Source organism: Muntiacus reevesi, chromosome 3 (genome assembly GCF_963930625.1).
Source record: "Muntiacus reevesi chromosome 3, mMunRee1.1, whole genome shotgun sequence".
In the NCBI taxonomy this organism is placed as follows: domain Eukaryota; kingdom Metazoa; phylum Chordata; class Mammalia; order Artiodactyla; family Cervidae; genus Muntiacus; species Muntiacus reevesi.
In genome coordinates, this window is record NC_089251.1 from 25188175 (window position 1) to 25211270 (window position 23096).

The 23096-nt window shown below is 38.7% G+C and overlaps 1 pseudogene; it reads right to left on the reverse strand.

Moving 5' to 3' along the window:
* Positions 1–633: 633 nt before the first annotated feature.
* LOC136163945 (small ribosomal subunit protein uS5 pseudogene) overlaps positions 634–23096 on the reverse strand; it is a 28742-nt pseudogene continuing 6279 nt past the window's right edge.

Consider the following 23096-nt stretch of genomic DNA (forward strand, 5'->3'; position numbering starts at 1 on the left):
TTCTTTGGAGAACTTCTTATTCCTCACTGTATTTGGTGACATTGCCAATTATAATACCATTGCAACCTTTACCACACTCCACAAGGATTGAATTGTGTCCCTCCTAAGAAATAAGCTGCATGAGGCATCAGCATTATCATGTTTACCCATGCCTGGAACAATGCCTCATCCATGAGACTAATTATTATTTCTTGCATGTTTAAATAAATAATGACTCAAATCCCAATGATATTTCTTTCCCAGTGCAGTAAGGTGACAGAACCCTTAAAGATTTGTAGTGAGTGCTGGTGAGCAACTGGCTCTGTAATGAGGAGTAAGAATTTATTGCATTAGCAATCTAATTGTTCTGCTTCTTTATTGCTTACTCTACATTTCTCCTTCTCCACTTGACTACATATATCTTACTCTGCATGTCTTTATCTAGACTATCTTGGTATTTTTTCCCTTAAGTCCCTAAGTTTCTGTGTTTCTCCATTCTCTTTTTTATGATCTCTTGACCCCTGATATTTTTTTTTTAATTGTATCTCTTTGATTCTTATTTCCGTATTTTATTTTTCTTACTTTCTCCATCTTATTAATTTTTTTACCCAGCTTCACTGGTATCTCCGTTCACTTTATTTTTCTCATATAAAGCTATGTGGTGGGCACAGCTGGAGCCTGGGTCCTCTGCACGGAAACTCAGGTGTGAGTCTTTACAAGATGGTCAGTGAATTCCTGGTAGAGAGACTTGGTGAACACTATCTCTTTCCACAGATTGGGGTGAGATAGCTGTAGGTCTTGGAAATGGGATTAAAGGTATCCTTGGCGAAGTTGCCAGGGTGGCAGTGCAGCCCCTGGCAGAAGTGTGTTGTTTAGTTGTTAAGTCATGTCTGACTCTCTGCGACCTCAAGAACTGTAGCCCACCAGGCTCCTCTGTCTGTGGAATTCTCCAGGCAGAAATACTGGAGAGGGTTGCCATTTTATTCTCCAGGAGATCTTCCCCACCCAGGGATTGAACCCAATTCTCCTGCTTGGCAGGGGGGTTCTTTACCACTGTACCACCTGGGAAGCCCAGCAGAGGTGTAGCTTAATACCAGCCATCAGCAGTAGTTTTTGGGCACAGATGATGCCTGTGCTCCTGGCGGCATGTATGAGGTGCACCAGTCCTGAACCACAGCAGCCATTCACCTTGCAAGAAACAGTATCAAGCTTGCTGATCTTGTTAGTTACGCCAGTAGCCTCACTGCATGATGATGGACAACTTGGTGAGAATGATAGCCCCATGGATAGCAGAGGCTGCTTCCCTGGAGCACTTGACACCCACACGTGGTTGTGACCCCACTGGTGACAAATGCCTAGACCTTGTTCTGCTGGCCAGCACAGGTTTGCTTTTATAAAGGCATAATCTTTGAAACCTTGTCTCTGAGAGATACCACCAGGAAAAAGTCAATGATCACAGATTCCCTGATGGGCAGAAAGAAGACATAAACCTCCTCCAGGGACTTGTCTTCATGTCCTTGACCAGGCTGCCCAGCTTGGTGACTGGGAGCCACTCCTTGTGCTCTGCTCTGGCCCCAGATGTTGCCAAAGCCTCCGTGGAAGCCACTGTGGCCAGCCATCCCAGGGGCACCCCTCAGCCTGTGGGGCCTTCAGGCACTCTTGCAGCACCAGTATCACCCACCATTTGGTGTTTTATGGAGAAGAAACTTACTGTCCCCATTTTATTTTTTTTTGCTTCTTATCTGAATTGCCAAATCTTTACTCTGTATCAGACCACAATGGGACTCTAACCTATATGTGTTTATTTAGCATTTACTAGTTATTCAGTATTTATTTGCTATATCCTAGAATAAAGATATATCTTCCTTTTTCTAACTGAAAGAAGTCATTTAGTGTATTAGAATTAATATATGTAATTTAAAATACTATGTACAAACTAATAAAGTGTTATATATATCTAAGTTAAGTACTAGAATTAAATATATTTATATAGGGAAGACAATAAGACTTTTTATTCATCTCCAGCTCTTGATTAATTTTGTTTTTCTTATGGATTAAAGGCTGCTCATAGGAAAAAAATTGTGATCCCTCCCGTAAAAATGCATCTATGACGTCTTTTATTTAACCACTGTTAAACTCCCAAACAGCAACTGTGATGAGCAGGTCTGATGAGAGCCGTGTTGTTTAATTTCCATAAGCAAGAGCATCTGGTTTTAGGAAGCTGAACAGGAAACTGTCAGCATTAGCTCAGCATCTAGGATATTCATTGGCTGGTGAATAGTGACTGTGCATATTAGCAGTTAGAACTATCCAAAAGGCAGAGCACACCATGGCCAGTGATCTGGCTGTGTTGTCAAACCTATTCTTTGGCTAGAGAATGATTCTTTATTCATCCCACTCTCTAGACCTCAATTCTGCCCTTGTCTGTTCTGCTCTGCTACAGAACCACTCCCAGTAGAAAAGACAGAGGGAAGTAAGAGTGCCTGTGTTTCTGTCTATGGGATGGCCGGCAACATGACTTCGCTCAGACTTTCCAGGCATCAGTTCTACAGCTCCAGCTGATCCCTTTGGCCATATGTTCTCCCCAAACCTCTCCGTTTCCCTGTCAATCTAACCCAAGTGGTGCTTAGTACTCTGTTTTCCATCACAGCCTTAGCAGAAGAATGTTTTTTCTTATGGTGAATCAACACAATGATCTCTCCCAGTGGAGGATTTTCAACCTTGAACCTTGGCTCTCATTTGGGAGTGAACATTAGAAATGAATCTGTTCCCTGGGGTCCTGAGATGCTCAGAGCTCTTAATTTCTCCTCACACCTCCACCCGCATGTCCTTGATAATATGTGCTCAGGGCACACAAACATTTCATTGGAGAGCTTAGTGAAGTATTTTTCTCCTCCTTAGATTACCCTATAAATATTGAAATTGGACAAGATCTTTCAAAGTACTTAAGTGACATTTTGTTGATGTACACATGGGGTGAATAAATTTACATCTATTAGATAATTATTTATCAAGCTAATTGGCCCCAAATCATCACCTTCTTTTTCTTTTTTTAGATAAAACCTACTGCTTGCAGAGAGGAGTTATTTTTTTTTTCAAACTTGAGTTCTCCTGGGGCCGCTTGCCAAACTGGATTCACAGACTGCAAAAGTGCTTTGTGTGCTTTTGCAGTGAGGAAGGCAAAACTGAGATCTCTTGCATTAAATAATAATTTTATGCTGCAAAACTTTTGTGTGAAGTACTGACATTCAATTCCCACGATTACTCAATTAATGAAGCCAATTAGTGCACATTGTGCTTTGTAGTCGCATCAGCAGGAACTAAATGAGCCTTTTGGGATGTTTATGGATTTAGTTGATTTCAGGAAAAAGAGTTGACTGATCAGAGCAGCTGTTGGTGGGAAACAGTTTGCACCCAAAGAGGAAAGAACCATAAGATTGAGCAGATGCTGTTCTGTCTTCTTAGTGCCTGGATCATGGTGCGATGTTATCAATTAGTTTCCTGCCAGGAAAAAATAAAATATAGTCAATGAAAACTGTCAGAGGCCTGCCACAGCATTCTACATCACTAGGGCAGTGTTTATTCTCTACAAGGCTTACAGTCATTGGCTTCCCAGTTATCTCACTAGTCAGTTAGAAAACAAACTATAAAATAACCAGTAATTTAAAAAAAACTGACTTGGAAATTAGTTTAAAGAATAACTTAAAATCCATTTAAATATATCTTGTAGTTATTTCAGTTAATTGTGGTATTGAGATGTGATGATTAGTTTTATGTGTCAACCTGATAGAGCTAAGAGATACCCAGGTGGCTGGTATAAACATGTTTTTTTCTGGATGTGTCTTTAAGGCTATTTCTGGAAGAGATTAGCAGTTGAATCAATAGACTGAGTAAAGCAGATGACCTTCACCAATACAGGTGGGCATTGTCCACTTTATTGAGGACCTGAACAGAACAAAAAAGTGGAGGAAGAACACATTTGTTCTTTTTGCTTGGAACATCTATCTTCTCCTGCCCTCAGTCATCAACACTTCTGAATCTTAGGCCTTTGAATCTGGCCAGAATTACACCATGAGTTCTCCTGAGTCTCCAGCTTGTGGGTGACAGACCATAGGACTTCTCAGCCTCCATAATTTTGTGAGTCAGTTTCTATAGTTTATCTTCTATCTATCTCCTATTTCTCTGGAGGACTCTGATTTATATTATACATGGAAAAACAAAGAAAAAGGGTGGATAACAGGAACTCTTATTTCCAGAGGCTAGACCTCACAGTTGTAGTCTTTCTGGAAGAAATCTGTTCTGTGTCTCTCTCCACGTTATAATTCAGGAGATCTGAAACACTTATCTGGCAAAAGTGAGTTTCAATCAGATATGTCCGCACGTAGGCTGTGTGACCTTGGATAGGTTACCATGAGAATAAAGCATAATATATTTTGATTTTTCTTTCTATAAAGTAAATATATATATACATATATATATACACACACACATATATATATACACACACACACACTTGCTTCACAGGGTTAGATAAAAATAGCATATGTGATCATTTTTGTTGTAATGCACATTTTCTATGCTCTAAGGTATCAGATTATATAGACAATTAATCAATTTATTGATTTGCAAGGAGATGAGGGAAACAAAACAGGACTTTAATTGAATAAGTTTGTTGTAAAGATGTTTTCTGATTTTGAAAATGTGAAAAGGAAAACTGTACATTCTTGGTTTGAGATTATATCATAGTACATGCAAAAGAAATATTTACTTTCCTTTTGCTTTCACACTGAAAAAGCAGATACCAGAGAGCAACACATCAAGCATCCAAGGAGACTGAAATTGCTTTTTTTTTCTAACCTGAACATATAAAATCCAATGTACAATAATCAAAAAATCTTGGTTTGAGATGTGAGAGTATCTCAAGTGGCTTTTATTTCTTGTGTTAGACTCACAAATAAAATAAGTTGGTTTCTGTTTTATAGTTCACACTTAATTAGTCCTTTTTTTCTGGAGTCGAGAAAGAAGGTATTGCAAAGATTCAATTATTTAACTACTGAAAGAACATTTCTAGCACAATAAATAAATCACAAACCTAGGACATTTTACTATGCATAATTATCATGAAGCCTATTTTTATTTTCACCCAAATGAGGCATGAAGTTTTGTATGTGCTTGTGTTGTTTTTAATTTTAGCAGAAGATGGGGCAATAGAGAGAGCTTTGAGGGAAAAGTGTTGCTCTCTTGTAAAATTATTTTTATGTAGTTGTGCTCATTTATTTTATGTGTACTCATTGATTGAAGTCAAAGAAATTGCCAGATCAGAGCTGGAAGAGACAGGATTTGGAAATATTGGAGAGAGAAATATCGGACTTTTGAAGATAGAGGGGGGAAATTATATATATATGATATTATATACTATTTATAAGTAAATAGTATATGTTGTGTGTATATATACTTACACACATACTGAAAGAAAAAAGAGATACAGATGATTTGTTGTTGTTCGGTTGCTAAGTCATGTCTGACTCTGTGCCACCCCATGAACTTGCAGCACACCAGGCTTCCCTGTCCTTCACTATCTCCTGGAGTTTGCTCAAACTCATGTCCACTGAGTCAGTGATACTATCTAACCATCTATCCTCTGCTGCCCTCTTCTCTTGCCCTCAATCTTTCCCAGCATCAGGGTCTTTTCCAATGAGTTGGCTCTTCGCATCAGGTGGCCAAAGGATTGGAGCTTCAGCTTCAGTGTCAGTCCTTCCAATGAATATTCAGGGTTGATCTCCTTTAGGACTGGCTGGTTGGATCTCCTTGCAGCCCAAGAAACTCTCAAGAGTCTTCTCCAACACTACAATTGAAAGCATCAATTCTTTGGTGCTCAACCTTCTTTATGGTCCAACTCTCACATCTGTATGTGACTACTGTAAAAGCCATAGCTTTGACTATACAAACCATTGTTGGCAAAATGATGTCTCTGCTTTTTAATACACTGTCAACTGATAGACAACACAAAACTACTCTCTCTGGGAAATCTAAAAATTTGACCCTGAAGGAGGTTGCTCTTACACACTTCTCCCCTTCCATTTCCAGTGTTTCTATGAATCATAGCTCAGGAATCTTTGACATTCTGCTTGAATCTCAGCAACATGGAACCATATCCCTCATGCACATACATCCATAATAGGGCCGGTGCTGCCTTTGTGTCCTTCTTTTGTAATCAAACTTTTATGTCTTCAGTTTCAGAGTTCATGACAATTTAAAGTATCTCTTCTTTCAAAAAAAAAAATACACTTAAAGCAAAATTTTAATGCTCTTTCTCATCAATGTGTGTAATTGTTCAGTCACTGAGTCATGTTGGACTCTGTGACCCCATGGACTGTAGCCCATCAGGCTCCTCTGTCCATGAAATTTTCCAGACAAGAATACTGGAGTGGGTTGCCACTTTCTCCTCCAGGGGATCTTTCTGTCCCAGGGATTGAACCTGCCTCTCCCAAGTCTTCTGCATTGGCAGGTGGATTCTCCACCACTGAGCTACTTGGGAAGACCTTTGTCATCAAGTGTCAATGCTAAAACCTACCATTTTATTGAACAGTTGCTATGTTCTAGGCAGTCACCTTATTTAACTACCTAATTTAGCTCTTACTCCAGTCTTATGGGACATAGATATTGCTATAGCAATATCACTTGAGCCCAGTGAGATTAATTGAATCATGTCACAGCCAAGGTGGTCAGTCAATGAACATTACTTTTGCTCGGTGAAGACTGAGTGAGCTGATAGAAAGATCCTCAGGGATGGTTTAATTCACTGTTCATATTACAGAGCAGGGAAAATGAGTCTCAGAGGCAGAAAGTGATGTGACCAAGGTCTCACTGGGGTGTGTATCAGAGCTGGGAACCAAACAAAGTACTTCTGACTTTCATCATCATCTTTTCCATGGAACCAGGCTGCTTCATGGAAAAAAAATGGCAACAGGTTGACTGAGGTGTGGCTCAGTGTAGGTCCCCAAACTGCTAATTATGTGCCAAAGTTACTGAAGTTCCCTGGAATTTGGATCAAGAATCGGAGAATGGATTTGGGAAGCCACTCCTCTCCTTTCTGGATTAGAACGTCTTGTCACTCAGGCCCCTTCACTCCCTTTGGCCCTTCTGTCAGAAAGCCTTGACGATGATACTTCTTAGAGTAAGACATGATTAGATCAACTAAAGGATAAGAAATATGATAGTTGCAAAAGCACATTCAGGAAAGGATCTAGAAAGTGGAACCTTTTTAGGAGACTGGGGACACATTTCCCTTTTCTTTGCTCCCCTTCCCTCTAAAATGACTATCACAGAGAGCAGTTACACTTTCTGAGAGAGCTTTGCTAAAGTAAGATCTTTTTTTCCCATAGATAAATAATTTTGTTAAACAGATTTTTTTTTTTTTTTTTTTTTTTTTTTGCAGGAGGGTAACTGATCTCCTTAAGGGGAAAATGTTACTTTAATATACCATTTGGAACATGGAAATCCTTGGATCTATTTAACAATTATTACAGATGTGTTTACAAAAGACAGGTGTTCAGAAGGATCACTTATTAATTTTTACCACATTCCATTGAGTGCAGAGGTTTACATACAGCTATATTGCATTTCCTATTTCAATATTCTAACATTCTCTTTGATTCTCTTAAAATGTGTAGTCTGTGTCAGGATAAATGATCTGTCTAAGGACTTCTAATCAAACAACAAACAATGTCAAATATCTACCTTCATGGAGATCCAAATACTTTGCCTTAAAGGGTCTTGATCCTTCAGTTGCTGGACTCAAAAATGGAGGCTGTCCTCAGGAGAACTTGCTCATAAAACTCTAGAGAGGATTTGGTGGGGGGGGGGGGGGGAGGGGCAGCCATCTTTGACTGTTCCTATAGGGATGGGCAGTCTCAAAGCTGCAGCATGAAGCTCTTAAAGGATAAAATTATTTATGACACTAGTTAAAGCAGTAAAGCAGACTTTATTCAAGACTATTGCAACATAAATAGGGACTACTGTGATGGGGTTGTGCAGTCTGGGCGAGATTAGGCTCAACTCTGAAGAAAGCAAGGAAGGGAACCCATGGATAGAAAACTACAACAGGAAACATCATGGGTAAGGGAAGAGATCTGGCTCAACTAACTTAATAGGATTCTTGCTGAAGGTAGGACAGGGTTATCAGCTACTGAGTGGGGATTCTGGTTAAGTCAATTTGACAGGATTCTTGCTAATATTGAGTAATACAAAGAAGGACATGGAAATAAAAGAGTTGAAGTCTAGTTGGGAAAATGATTCAGGGAAGTCTGACTTAAATGTGGGCAAAAGGAAACTCTGTTAGGGACATGCCAAGAATATTGCAATCAGAAACTCTGAGAGTTAAAGGAGGTGTTTCAGATAATCAGGCAGTGGTCTTGGAAGCTGGGATGTCAACCCTCCCTCTCTGTGGTCTTGTTCCAACATGTCAGTTTTTTAAAGAAGCTCTTCCATTTATTCAAAACGTTGTCATATAGCAGAAAGGATATGCCAGTCCTAGGATGTTCCAAAGAGCAAGAACATATGGAAATGACAAGGTAAGAACTTGTATACATGTAAATAATAGGTTATCAATGATAGTGTGGGGAAGAAGCATGTTGGTGCTCATGGGGTGTTCTGAGTCGCCCATGGTTGGGGTTTCCCAGCAAACACCAGCAGACACAGTTTCCAGCAGACTGTGTCTCCCAGCAGACACATAAACATGTCAGGTTTAAGTTGAAGCTCTCTGTAGAGTTCACTGACAAATTGGCTGCATATAATCCCTTCCTCCTATTCAGAAACCCCATGAAGGCAGGTATGCCCTGGGGAGTTTTAGAAGTGAGTGAAGTGAAAGTCACTCAGTCGTATCCGACTTTTTGCGACCCCATGGACTATACAGTCTATGGAATTCTCCAGGCCAGAATACTGGAGTGGGCAACCTTTGTCTTCTCCAAGGGATCTTTCCAGCCCAGGAATTGAACCGAGGTTTCCTGTATTGCAGGCAGATTCTTTACCAACTGAGCTATCATGGAGTTCTAGAAAGACAAGACCAAAAGCAGATATGGTCTATAGTAATCCTGTAGTTTATGAAGTATAACATATTGGGTCTCAGGTTTTTCCTCACTGGTTCCCCTAATGGAAGTTGAGTCTTTTTTATGAGGGTGATGAGTTCAACTTTGAGAATCATCACATAGTGCTGCAGATGGCCAGGAATCCCTTATCTTGGTTGCTCTTGGATCTGGGGGAAGAAAATATGCTATTTATGTGTTTTCATAATTGAGAGAGAGAGAAAGAGAGGGAGAAAGAGGAGGGAGAGACCCTTTTAATGCATACATTGACCCTTCCTTTACCTTGTTAGACTGTGTTCCTAGGACCCTTCCTCACTGTGGCTTCTCCTCATCTGACCCCTTTCCTCTCGCTTCACAGTTCTTGCTCAACTTGATTCTCTTTTAACCAACTGACCTTACGGGTGTATTTAATTTTGCAGCTGGACACATACTGAATAACTCTTGTCAGTACTTCCTGACTGTATATTTAACATTTTCTCCTTTTATAGGTTATATTATTTACATTCTCAAATCTTTTGTATGACTTATAAGGAATCACAAGTGTCATGGGAGTGAAGAAATAGCTCAGAAATACCTTTCTGGATTTTTTTTTTCACTTGGAACTGGTAGATTTGTAAGAACAAATATGAGTTTAACAAATAAATAGAAATTCATAATTGCTTGTAAAACAGGCAGCAGATGGGCTTTACAAAGCACTCTTTTTACTTCCTGTCCTATGGAACACGAGGTGCTTTCATGGGTACTGATTCTTATCAGGGAGTTAGGATCTCACCACTGTGAAGCTGTACATCATTCTTAGTAGGACATCATTCCTGTCACAGCCTTGTCAATGATGGAAGGACAGTAATCACCAGTTATAGAAAAGCCACTGATGTGTAAGCACTTATACAAGAGTCCATTACCATAAACGGAACTAGAGGAAATAGGCTGGAGCAATGCAGGCAGATTTTTCAGTTCGGCTCCTGGAGTTCATATTTCTTCCAGTTAACTGTAAATAATCTCGCCACTGAGGATCTCATTTAAGTCATGCTATTTTTTTTTTTCTTTTAGGAAAGATATATTATTATAATTAACATACCCTCATAGAAACCTAGATGAGTACACTTAAAATGGGTCACTTATTCTGACTTTCTTGATTTAGTGCCATTTCGCCTTTTAAAAAAAATGAATGTTCACAGTAATTTGCTGCTTCCTCTCACCATCTGTTACCATAAGCTCATAGACAAAATATAGCTATAAATCATAGTCACTAAAACTTAACTCTTCTTGTCACATTAGATGTTTTCATTAGGGTGTGTATATGTTTGTGTTTGTAAATTCACATTATCTTTAATTTCTGTGTGTTTTCCCTCTAGATAAGGAATAAGGAATAATAATCTTTGCAGGCTTTAATTACAAGGGCAAACCTTAGAGCACAATGCCTTTGAACTTCTAAGAGAGCTAAAAATTTCTAACCATAACCAGTTCTTTTAAAGCAACTTCTCTGTGGATAAAAGCGGATTCATTTACCTGACTTTGCTATCCTCTTTTTGGAACTGATGCTTTTGAACTGTGCTGTTGGAGAAGACTCTTGAGAGTCCCTTGGACTGCAAAGAGATCCAACCAGTCCATCCTAAAGGAGATCAGTCCTGAATATTCATTGGAAGGACTGACTCTGAAGCTGAAACTCCAATACTTTGGCCACCTGATGCAAAGAACTGAAAAGACCCTGATGCTGGAAAGGACTGAAGGCAGGAGGAAAAATGGATGACAAAGGATGAGATAGTTGGATGGCATCACCAACTCAATGGACATGAGTTTGGGTAAACTCCGGGAGTTGGGATGGACAGGGAAGCCTGGTGTGCTGCAGTCCATGGGGTCACAAAGAGTCAGACACAACTGAGTGACTGAACTGAACTGAATGGAATCATTACAGGACAGTCTTTAAATACAGTCCAAGTTAGTGCATCCGGATCTGCTTAGGGACTAAACAGAGGAGCTCTCAGGCACCAGCTGATTTACCTCGTTAGCACATAAATGCCTTTGCTATCAGTCTCTCCATTATGCTTTTGACCATGTGTTTGTAATACACTGTTATTGTTTAGTTGCTCAGTCGTGTCCGACTCTCTATGACCCCATGGAATATAGCCTGCCAGGCTCCTCTGTCCATGAGATTTTTCCAGGCAAGGATACTTGTCTGGAGCCCAGGATGCGTTCAGTCCGTGACAAGGTCATGGGATGAGAGAGGAACCTGCAAGGCAGCTCTTTCTCACACGGGGCTGCCCCGGGGTCCCAATATATCCCCTCTGGAGCTGTTGGGAGGAGAAAGGAACCTGCAAGGCAGCTCTTCCCCTCGAGGTTGTCCCGGGGGCCTGGTATGTCCCTTTCTTCCTTCTGTCTTACTGTTATTGGGCTTTCTATTACTTTTTGGAAATATAATATATAGTAATAAGGCCTCGCTGGAAAAGTCCAAGCCTTTTTGGAAATGCTTATGATTGCTCTGGCTCAGGACATGACCATAAACATCAAGTCAAAAAAGAAAAGGCCACAGGTATAGTTTGGCTCCTTGCTTAAAAGATTATAATGTCCTAGAACAGAAAAGAGTAGAGGCTTCTTTAGATTTAGAAGTAGATATACTGCTTCAGTTTACTTGCTCCTTGGTTGAAAGGGTTTTCACTATTGCTATTTCCTTGCTGCTATTTGTTCATTGTTTCCCTTTCTTTAAACAACATGGGATATTATGGGTATTTTTGTAAAATTAGAAAATGGGGTACACAGGATTTCAATAGAAGATTTATATTAACCAGCTTCACTGCCATTATCTCACTATTAATAGAGGTGTTTTGCTGCTTTAGAGGTGTTTTTGCTGTTTAATAGTTAAGCATTGTAAATTGAGATTTTGTGATTTCAGGTAAAGAAAAATATCAGGTTTTTCTCACAGTACTATTCTCAGAAATGTCAAACATGTCACTGTGACCCTTCCCATGTATTGTTTTATTGTCCAAAGAATTTACATGATGCCTGAGATTTGTGGAACATTGTTTTTGTTAGAGTGAGAATGTTAGGCCATTGAGGCAAGAATAAACCCTGTAATCGGAAACGTTCTAGATGAATGCATAGGGGAAAACATGGGAAAAAAATATTGATGGAAGCACAAACCAATATCTGATGTAATATGTGGTGACTTAAGGGGGAGGTAACATTCATTCTATAAAAACTGAGCTATCCTAAAAATAAAAAAAAGCTACCTCTTCTACGCAACCTTCTGTGTGTGTGTCTGTATGTCTCTCTTCTTGCCGACGCCACTCATCCCTTGGGTGTTCCTGGTCCTGCCGGGGCTGGACTTCAGCAGATACTGAAGTGGGTTGCCATTTCCTTCTCCAGGGTATCTTCCCAATCCAGGGATCAAACCCATGTCTCCTGCCTTGGCAGGTGGATTCCTTACCACTGCGCCATTGCAATATGTGGTATAATACAAAGGCAAAACAAATGAACAAAACAGAAAAAAAAAGAAGTTTCCACAAGTTTTCTCTCAAGGTAAAAAAAAAAAAACCCCAAAACTGAGTTCATCTCTCTGACTACAGTGTCACCTAGATGGAACATCAAAGAAATAAACTTTGTAGACTTATCATAATACCCTGAACTGAAACCAGTAACTTAAACATCAAAGTAGGATAGATAATTCATCCATGTTCCAAAATGATTTGTATGGTGGTAATCAATTACCTTTAGTCTCTCTTTTGAGTTTGTTATCAGCAAGAGTTCTGGGTGTTGGATTTGGAGAACTATATAATTCAGCATGGATAATAATTTTATTTTACTTGCTGAAGGGGAGTGATAAGTCGCTCTATATGCCACAGAGTTATTTGCTCACTTTCTTTCTAAATTCTGCATGGTGAAATGAATTTTTTTGCTCATACCTGTAACATTCCACTGTCACCTTGGCTGTGTTATGCTGTTAAAAATTTAAATCGCTCTGGTGAATAGCCAATTGTGACCTTTCTTTTTATGGAAGATGCATTCTATTTCCAATTTTGCTTGGGCTGTAGCAGCTTCCAATGCAAATGAATGCATGTCTTCTAAAATGTCACTAATAAACTCCCTGTCATTTGACGTTAGAGTAAGATATCACATAAGAAATCACATTTATGTTTCAACAAAAATCATCAAGTAAAAACCGAGATCAAATGAACCAATTTATTTTATTATATTCCCACATTAAAGTAAAATGTGTGTGTGTGTGGTGATTTATTGATGGGAATAAAACTGTGGCGTCTCAAGTCATTTTATTTTCACATTGAAAAGAGGCTATTAGACTAATCTTTGTTTTTCCACATACAGACAAGACTTAGAAAGGTGGCTTTTGGGCCAGAAAATTAGACCTCATAGTGCAAATAAATAAGTCCTATATCGGAGTCAGGAGATCTAGGTTTTAACACCATCCTGGCCTTTTGATACCTGTACAACCTTGAGGAATCACCCTCTCTGAGCCCTTACTACTTGTCCATAACTTAGAGATATCAATTCCTATTCTATTGCCTTGGTTTTTCATGTGAGGTAATATTCTTAGAATCTGTGAACTACTACTCAAATATGAGGTGAATTTATTTTAAATTTGAACTAGATTATTGGCCAAAGGCCAAGTCAATAATGAGGCCACAGTTGGTGTCAAAATATCCCTTTGTCAATGGGCCCTACCTGCTATTTGTGTTTTTATTAGCCATTCCACTTTGAGACTAGCAGCAGCAGATAAGAATTACTCGAGGCAGATATTTTGCTGACTCTGAGGTTGGTTGCTGGTAGCAAATAAAAATAAGGGCTCTTAACCACTGTCTTTGAAATGTTGAGCATTTTTCCTGGGACTTCAAACATATTTCATTTCTCACCAAATCCCTGCAGGAAATCCCCACTATGCAGTTAACAGATATGCAGATAGTCAATGAAGGCTCAGAGATGATACCTTGCTCAGGCCGTAGAGTTGGTTCCAAGCAGAGTCAGAATTAATTCCTGGCTAGAACAACACTCTTGCTAGTGTGGCAAGCTTTTGACAAAGTCCTTAACAACAGAATGTTGTTGTTAAAATACTAAAAATTACTTGATCCTAGAGAGATCCACTAACAGGCCACCATCCTGAGGGTAAAAAAAGATATCTTTTTTTTTTTAAGAGAATGGCTGTTGGCAGCTGTAAGAAATGATGATTTTCCTTCATGTTTTCTTAACTTTTATTTGAGCTTTGTTTCTTAAGAGCCAATATCACCTACACTCTTCCCTCTTGGGCCCCTGTCTCCATTTACTTTTTAATTTTAAAGAAATTTATCCCATTATATATGTAAAGGAGAAGTTCATATGTCTATGATAACCAATTATTTTGCATAAAGCTGTCTAAATAGACATTTCTTAGCAATTCATCCCTGTAAGCAATGATAGAAGTGGACTGCACATAAAGGAAAACTTGTTGTCAGAATAATGTGTGCATGCTTGCTAAGTCACTTTAGTCATGTCTGACTCTATCCAAACTCATGGACTATAGCCAGCCAGGTACCTCTCTCCATGGGATTCTCCAGGCAAGAATACTACAGTGGGTTGCCATTCCTGTCTCCAGGGGAACTTCCTGACCTAGCAATTGAACCCATGTGTCTTAAACGTCTTCTGGGTTGGCAGGCAGGTTCTTTATCACTAGTGCCACCTGGGAAGCCCGCAGCATAATGTATACTGGGCATGATTTCTAACTAACATATCATTAGAATTTTTATGCCACTTGAGCAACATCTAGGCAAATTACTTTTGTTTGCTTGCTTGTTTGTCTTAGGTTGGGAGAAAGAGACCCAAAGAGAGAAAGTGACCTGCCTATAGTCACATCACACAGGCTTTTAGAAACTTTCCAGAGGTATCAAGACTTTTAAACAAATTATCTTTTGCACGGTCTCATGCTTTTATTTCCTTTGCTCTGACAGAATCTTCCAGCATAAAGCAACTGCTCTACTTAGTACATAGTGAATAATAAGTTGATTTCCATCCCTACCTACAATTGTTTATGACCTGGGGGTACTATACTAACACTTTTCTCAACACATATGCATTGTCAACTTCTAGAGGACCACCAAAGGCTCCTCCATGGACTTCTTGTGCTCATGATAAAGATTTCATTTATTTAAGTTGATTTTGCTCTTTCGCACCTACCCACTGTAATTTAAGGCTAATTGATACTGCCTTTGAAAAGTGTGCTTCTGTGGCACATGTGAAGACGACCCAAAAAGCCTATAGAAAATAGAATTTGAAATACCCAAAACATTTAAAAATGTTCAGGTGTATTCAACATTGCACTTTCTGCAAAATATTATGTCTTCCATATCAATCTTCTTTAAATTTTTCTTCAATATTTTTGTTCTTCAGTCATTAAGTCAGTGTCTGACTCTTTGCAACCCCATGGACTGCACACTGTAGGCAACTCTGTTCTTCACTGTCTGCTGGAGTTTGCCCAAATACATGTCCACTGAATCAGTGATGCTATCTAACCATCCTGTCATCTGCTGCCTGCTTCTTCTTTTGCCTTCAATCTTTCCCAGAATCGGAGTCTTTTTCAATGAGTTGGCTCTTACATCATGTGGCCAAAGTATCGGAACTTCAGCTTCGGCATCAGTCTTTCCAATGAATATTCAGAGTTGATTTCCTTTAGAATTGACTGGTTTGATCTTCTTGGAGTCCAAGGGACTCCCAAGAGTCTTCTCTGGCATCACAGTTTGAAAGCACCAATTCTTTGGTGCTCAGCTTTTTTTATGGTCCAACTCTCCCATCTGTACATGACTACTGGAAAAACCATAGCTTTGACTAGATGGACCTTTGCTGGCAAAATGATGTCTCTGCTTTGTTATATGCTATCTTGATTTATCATAGCTTTAAAAGTCATTGTGTATAGACTGGGAATGACATATAGGAACATAATTTCTGTGTATAATTTAATAAATTATTCACACATGGAATAAAAAATTAAGAATGCATGTAATATTGTTTTGGTTTCTTATCTCCCTTATCAGAATGACTGTCCTCTGATAGAGACACAGTCTTCTAAAGCTGTTGTATTGGAAATAAGAATAGGTGTCTATGTGACACACATGGAAATTTTGCAATTAGATGTAATCAACTCACAAATCTGAGCAGAGTGTCATGCTGGGAAGAGAAAGAAGAAAAAAAATTAATATTAGGGTCCTGGTCTTTCTAAGATATAATTTATTGCTCAAGTGTAACATTTTCCATTAAAATGGAATTATTATAATTTGCCCTTTGTTTCTATTATTGCTTCTCTTTTCTTGAGTGACTCATTATAATTCTTCATCAGCTCTATTTGTCTTTTCATGAATAAAATAGTAAGACATTTGAAATATGTTAATATATTAAGATATTTTCTTTTCCATTCTATTTACTGTCTGAAATTTGGATACATATGTGTATATGCAAATACTTATGCATATATGTGTATACACATATACTTATTGGAGATGATCTACCTATCTATTACTATATTTATCTTTCTATCCTTCAGTGTGCTAAAAGTAAAAAGCAAAAGGCTTCTTGGCCAATACAGAGAGATTCTGTGACAAATATTCAAGGGAAAAAAAACATATTCAGCCCAGTTAATAACTAGAAACTCATGCAACCCTGACACTGAAAATCTGGAAAGGCACAGGGAAGACACATGGGAATATTTGAAAACACTTTGAAACATCTAAAAGAAACAAAATCAACTTATATGAGCAAATGTAGTCAAACACAAGGAAGAGAAAAAATATGCAGGTCCTGGTTTCTGTAATAGAATTTGTTGTTTAATTATGCATTTTTCCATTTTTAAAATGAAATCATTATAATATTGCATTTGTTGTAGCGGTTTATGTTAATGGCATGTTTTAGACCAAAGACTTTTATTGAGGAACTTGGGTAGAAATATTTGATGATGATATTAGTGTCCAATCCTACACATGTTAGAATTAAAAGACTCAGAGAGGACTTGCATCCAATCTTCCTTTTTACATGGAAATTCTGGCATTCCTGTCCTGTGGTATATGTGTGATGATGGGTAGGCTTCCCTTTGTCTATTCTGACAATTCTTTCTCTGGAAATTCAGTTCATTCATTCAACAAACACTGAGTACCTACTATAAGCCAGGAATGTTTATACATTGGAACACATTTGAAGGAAAAAGTAAGACACTGCCTCCGTCCTGGAGATGATTACAGTCTAATGAAGGAGAGAGAAATATGAATAGCTTATTAACATACCAAGCAATAAATGCATGGTAGGGACATCTTTAAAATTTCGAAGGAAATCAAAAGAGCGAGTGATAGAAACAGGACTATAGAGTTAACATTTGAAAATGGTTTTGATTCACTACAAATTTCTATTAGATTCTCTATTCTCTGTGTGTCAGTCTCTCTTTCTCTCTGTCATGCATATAATAAAATTACGTAGCCCCTTTTAAATCTTCACAGTCACAATTTCATGTCTCATCTTTCTGCATCTACCTTTCTCATGTTCTTATCAATAAACCTAGGAATGAATTTTACCAAAAAACTCTTCAAATGACCCAATGGAACTTGAATTGAGTAAGCCTCTGAAGTACATTATAATGATTTCTGGGTAAGACTATAGGGCTTAGCATAAAGAAATATTTCCTAATAATCAGATATTCATCCCTGGAATGGGCTGCTGTCTTGAGTAGTAAGTTCTACATTCTTAGAATGTAAGCAATTGTATATTTCTATTGATGCTGAATCTTCTATTGACAAAGCTACGGAATTGTGAGTTGGGTTTATAAGAAAACCTTTAAAAACATACATTTAATGATCTTAATCTTTTGTTCTCTCTTTCTGTACAATTTTATGATTCATGTTTTTGATGACAATGTTGAAAATTCAGGACCAAGGACAGCAATTTGAATCCAGGATGAGAGGGAAGCTAGTTTGATACTAAATAGTAACAACAACAGCAACAAAGACCATATTAACAAAAATATTATATAATCTGCAAAGATATTATAGAATATATCCACTTGATCAATGAGTGTAAGTTTCAGAGTTGAAAAGGAGGAAAATTAATAGTTATTGTGCAAGCCACCATATAACCTCTTAATCCTCCTAACAAATACATGTGGTAAATATTGTTATCCATGATTATGCATGATGTGTGCATGTATATGTATGTTTGCACATGCTTATATATGTTTGTTTATAAGCTGTCAAGATATGTTTATGAATGAGGAAGCTGAAGGATTAATGCAACTTTCTTAAGGTTACTTTATTAGCAAGAGATTTAGTACTATTGATGATTTCAAATCTCCTTGCCTTTCTACCCAGGGAAGAGGAAATATGAAAAAAGGGGAAGGTGGTGTATGCATGGCCAAAAACAATCATGCAATTTGACCGAATTTACAGAGAAGGAAAGTGCACTTTTAATGGGGAATGGAGGAGAGACTATAATGAAAAAAGCAGCTATATGTGGGCACTTAAAACCCTTTATTTTATCACAAATATATTTGTATGTCTAGTAAGCTATATTCTCTAAATAACTCTGATCCAGTTTAGGACACACTTCTTCAATATACTCTTCCCCAGATTTTTTGGCCTCTGAAAAATTCCACTCATCCTTCAAGCTCTTTGACAAAGCTTTGTGGTTGGCAATGGAGGATTATTACCGATTTAAATATAAAAACTAAAAATTAAATTTTTACAAAATCCTAGTACTATTGATGAAGATGGCTCTTCATTTATCAAATTTTGTAAGTCACAAATGGCTTACAAACAGTTGAGAAAAGAAGAGAAGCTAAAGGCAAAGGAGAAAAGGGAAGATAAACACATTTGAAAGCAGAGTTCCAAAAATAGAAAGGAGAGATAAGAAAATCTTTTTCAGTGATCAGTGCAAAGAAATAGAGGAAAACAATAGTATTCTAGAGATCTGACTAGAGATCTCTTCAAGAAAGTTAGAGATACAAAGGGAATATTTCATGCAAAGATGGACACAATAAAGAACAGAAATGGTAGGGACCTAACAGAAGCAGAAGATATTAAAAAGAGGTGGCAAGGATACACAGAAGAACTGTACAAAAAAGATCTTCACGACCCAGATAATCACGATGGTGTGATCACTCACCTAGAGCCAGACATCCTGGAATGTGAAGTCAAGTGGGCCTTAGGAGGCATCACTACAAACAAAGCTAGTGGAGGTGGTGGAATTCCAGTTGAATGATTTCAGATCCTGAGATGATGCTGTGAAAGTGCTGCACTCAATATGCCAGCAAATTTGGAAAACTCAGCAGCCACAGGATTGGAAAAGGTCAGTTTTCATTCCAATCCCAAAGAAAGACAATGCCAAAGAATGTTAAGACTACCACACAACTGCACTCATCTCACAGGCTAGTAAGGTAATACTCAAAATGCTCCAAGCCAGGCTTCAACAGTATGTGAGCCATGAGCTTCCAGATGTTCAAGCTGGTTTTAGAAAAGGCAGAGGAATTGCCAACATCCATTGGATCATCAATAAAGCAAGAGAGCTCCAGAAAAATTCCACTTCTGCTTTATTGACTATGCTAAAGCCTTTTACTGTGTGGATCACAACAAACTGTGGAAAATTCTTCAAGAGATGGGAAAATCAGATCACCAAACCTACCTCCTGAGAAATCTATATGCAGGTCAAGAAGTTAGAACTGGATATGGAACAACAGACTGGTTCCAAATAGGGAAAGGAGTACATCAAGGCTGTATATTGTCACCCTGCTTACTTAATTTAGATGCAGAATACATCATGAGAAACTCTGGGTTGGAGGAAGCACAAACTGGAATCAAGATTGCTGGGAGAAATATCAACAACCTCAGATATGAAAATGACACCACCCTTATGGCAGAAAGTGAAGAGGAAATAAAAAGCCTCTTGATGAAAGTGAAGAGGAGAGTGAAAAAGTTGGTTTAAAACTCAACATTCAGAAAACTAAGATCATGTCATCTGGTCCAGTCACTTCATGGCAAATAGATGGGGAAACAATGGAAACAGTGAGAGAATTTATTTTTGGAAGCTCCAAAACCACTGCAGATGGTGACTGTAATCATGAAATTAAAAGATGCTTGCTCCTTGGAAGAAATGTTATGACCAACCTAGAGAGCATATTAAAAAGCAGAGACATAACTTTAACAAAAGTTATGTCAAGTCTATGTCTATGTCTAGAGACATAACATAACAAAAGTTATGTCTAGTCAAATCTATGGTTTTTCCAGTAGTCATGTATGGAAGTGAGAGTCGGACTATAAAGAAAGCTGAGCACTGAAGAACTGATGCTTTTGAAATGTGGTGTTAGAGAAGAGTCTTGAGAGTCCGTTGGACTGCAGGGAGATCCAGCCAGTCCATCCTAAAGGAAATCGGCCCTGAATATTCATTGGAAGGACTGATGCTGAAGCTGAACCTCCAATACTTTGGCCACATGATGCAAAGAACAGACTCATTTGAAAAGACCCTGATTCTGGGAAAGATTGAAGGTAGGAAGAGAAGGGGATGACAGAGGATGAGATGGTTGGATGGCATCACCGACTGAATTAACATGAGTTTGAGTAAGCTCTGGGAGTTGGTGATGGACAGGGAAGCCTGGCATGCTGCAGTCAATGGGGTCGCAAAGAATTGGACACAACTGAGCAACTGAACTGAACTGATAAGTCACAAGAGATCTCTCAGTGTAAAAAGAAAATAGCCATGTTGAAAAGAGAGACTGAACACTAACCCTGTGGAGTAGTGGAAAGATCACTAGCCTAGCCATGAGGAGATACTGATCCTTCTTGTGACTCATTTCTGACACTGCAACTTGTGGTTAAGCAGGTTACCTTTCTGAGTCCCACAATAGAAATTTAATTAATTAGCTTCTATACAGTGCACTTAGCTACACATCATTTCAACTAAACTGTGAATGCAGGCATCTTTGTGCTTCGTTTACATCCTGTAACAACCACCATTATACCTCAGTTCAGTTCAGTCACTCAGTCGTGTCTGACTCTTTGCAACTCAATGAATCACAGCACACCAGGCCTCCCAGTCCATCACTAACTCCCAGAGTTTACTCAAACTCATGCCCATCGAGTTGGTGATGCCATCCAACCATCTGATCCTCTGTCGTCCCCTTCTCCTCCTGCCCCCAATCCCTCCCAGCATCAGGATCTTTTCCAACGAGTCAACTCTTCGCATGAGGAGGCCAAAGTTTGGAGTTTGAGCTTCAGCATCAGTCCTTCAAATGAACACCCAGGACTGATCTCCTTTAGGATGGACTGGTTGAATCTCCTTGCAGTCCAAGGGACTCTCAAGAGTCTTCTCCAACACCATAGTTCAAAAGCATCAATTTTTCGGCACTCAGCTTTCTTCACAGTCCAACTCTCACATCCATACATGACCACTGGAAAACCCATAGCCTTGACCAGACAGATCTTTGTTGGCAACGTAATGTCTCTGCTTTTTAATATGCTATCTAGTTTGGCCATAACTTTCCTTCCAAGGAGTAAGTGTCTTTTAATTTCATGGCTGCAGTCACCACCTGCAGTGATTTTGGAGTCCAAAAAAATAAAGTCTGACACTGTTTCCACTGTCTCCCCATCTATTTCCCATGAGGTGATGGGACCAGATGCCATGATTTTAGTTTTCTGAATGTTGAGCTTTAAGCCAACTTTTTCACTCTCCTCTTTCACTTTCATCAAGAGGCTTTTTATTTCCTCTTCACTTTCTGCCATAAGGGTGGTGTCATCTGCATACCTGAGGTTATTGATATTTCTCCCAGCAATCTTGATTCCAGCTTGTCCTTCTTCCAGCCCAGCATTTCTCATGATGTACTCTGCATATAAGTTAAATAAGCAGGGTGACAATATCCTGCCTTGACGTACTCCTTTTCCTACTTGAAACCAGTCTGTTGTTCCATGTCCAGTTCTAACTGTTGCTTCCTGACCTGCATATAGGTTTCTCAAGAGACAGGTCAGGTGGTCTGGTATTCCCATCTCTTTCAGAATTTTCCACAGTTTATTGTGATCCACAGAGTTGAAGGCTTTCGTGTAGTCAATAAAGCATAAATAGATGTTTTTCTGGAACTCTCTTGTTTTTTCAACGATCCAGTGGATGTTGGCAATTTGATCTCTGGAATCAGAGATCAAACCAGCTTGTACCAGCTTGAACATCTGGAAGTTCTCAAGTCATGTATTGTTGAAACCTGGCTTGGAGAATTTTGAACATTACTTTACTAGCGTGTGAGATGAGTGCAATTGTGCAGTAGTTTGAGCATTCTTTGGGATTGCCTTTCTTAGGGATTGGAATGAAAATAGACCTTTTCCAGTCCTGTGGTCACTGCTGAGTTTTCCAAATTTGCTGGCATATTGAGTGCAGCACTTTCACAGCACCATCATTCAGGATTTGAAATAGCTCAACTGGAATTCCATCACATCCACTAGCTTTGTTCGTAGTGATGCTTTCTAAGGCCCACTTGATTTCACATTCCAGGATGTCTGGCTCTAGGTGAGTGATCACACCATTGTGATTATCTGGGTCATGAAGATCTTTTTTGTACAGTTCTTCTGTGTATTCTTGCCACCTCTTCTTAACATCTTCTGCTTCTGTTAGGTCCATACCATTTCTGTCCTTTATTGAGCCCATTTTTGCATAAAATTTTTCCCTTGGTATCTCTAATTTTCTTGAAGAGATCTCTAGTCTTTCTCATCTGTTGTTTTCCTCTATTTCTTTGCATTGATCACTGAGGAAGTCTTTCTTATCTCTCCTGGCTATTCTTTGGAACTCTGCATTCAAATGGGAATATCTTTCCTTTTCAAGGCATTAATTTTTTTAATGTTAATAGATATAAATGAATTGAGGTTAATTTTTCTTCATGTGTGGAGCACAAATAACAATCCTTTCTCTGCACACTGCACACTTTGTTCAGTGGTGAATCTTTTCGTGTGAAGGTTTTTTAGGGGAAACCTCCCATAAAACATTATGCAAATAGAGTCTTAGATTGTTTTATCTCCAAAGAAACAGATATGACTTCCATGGCCT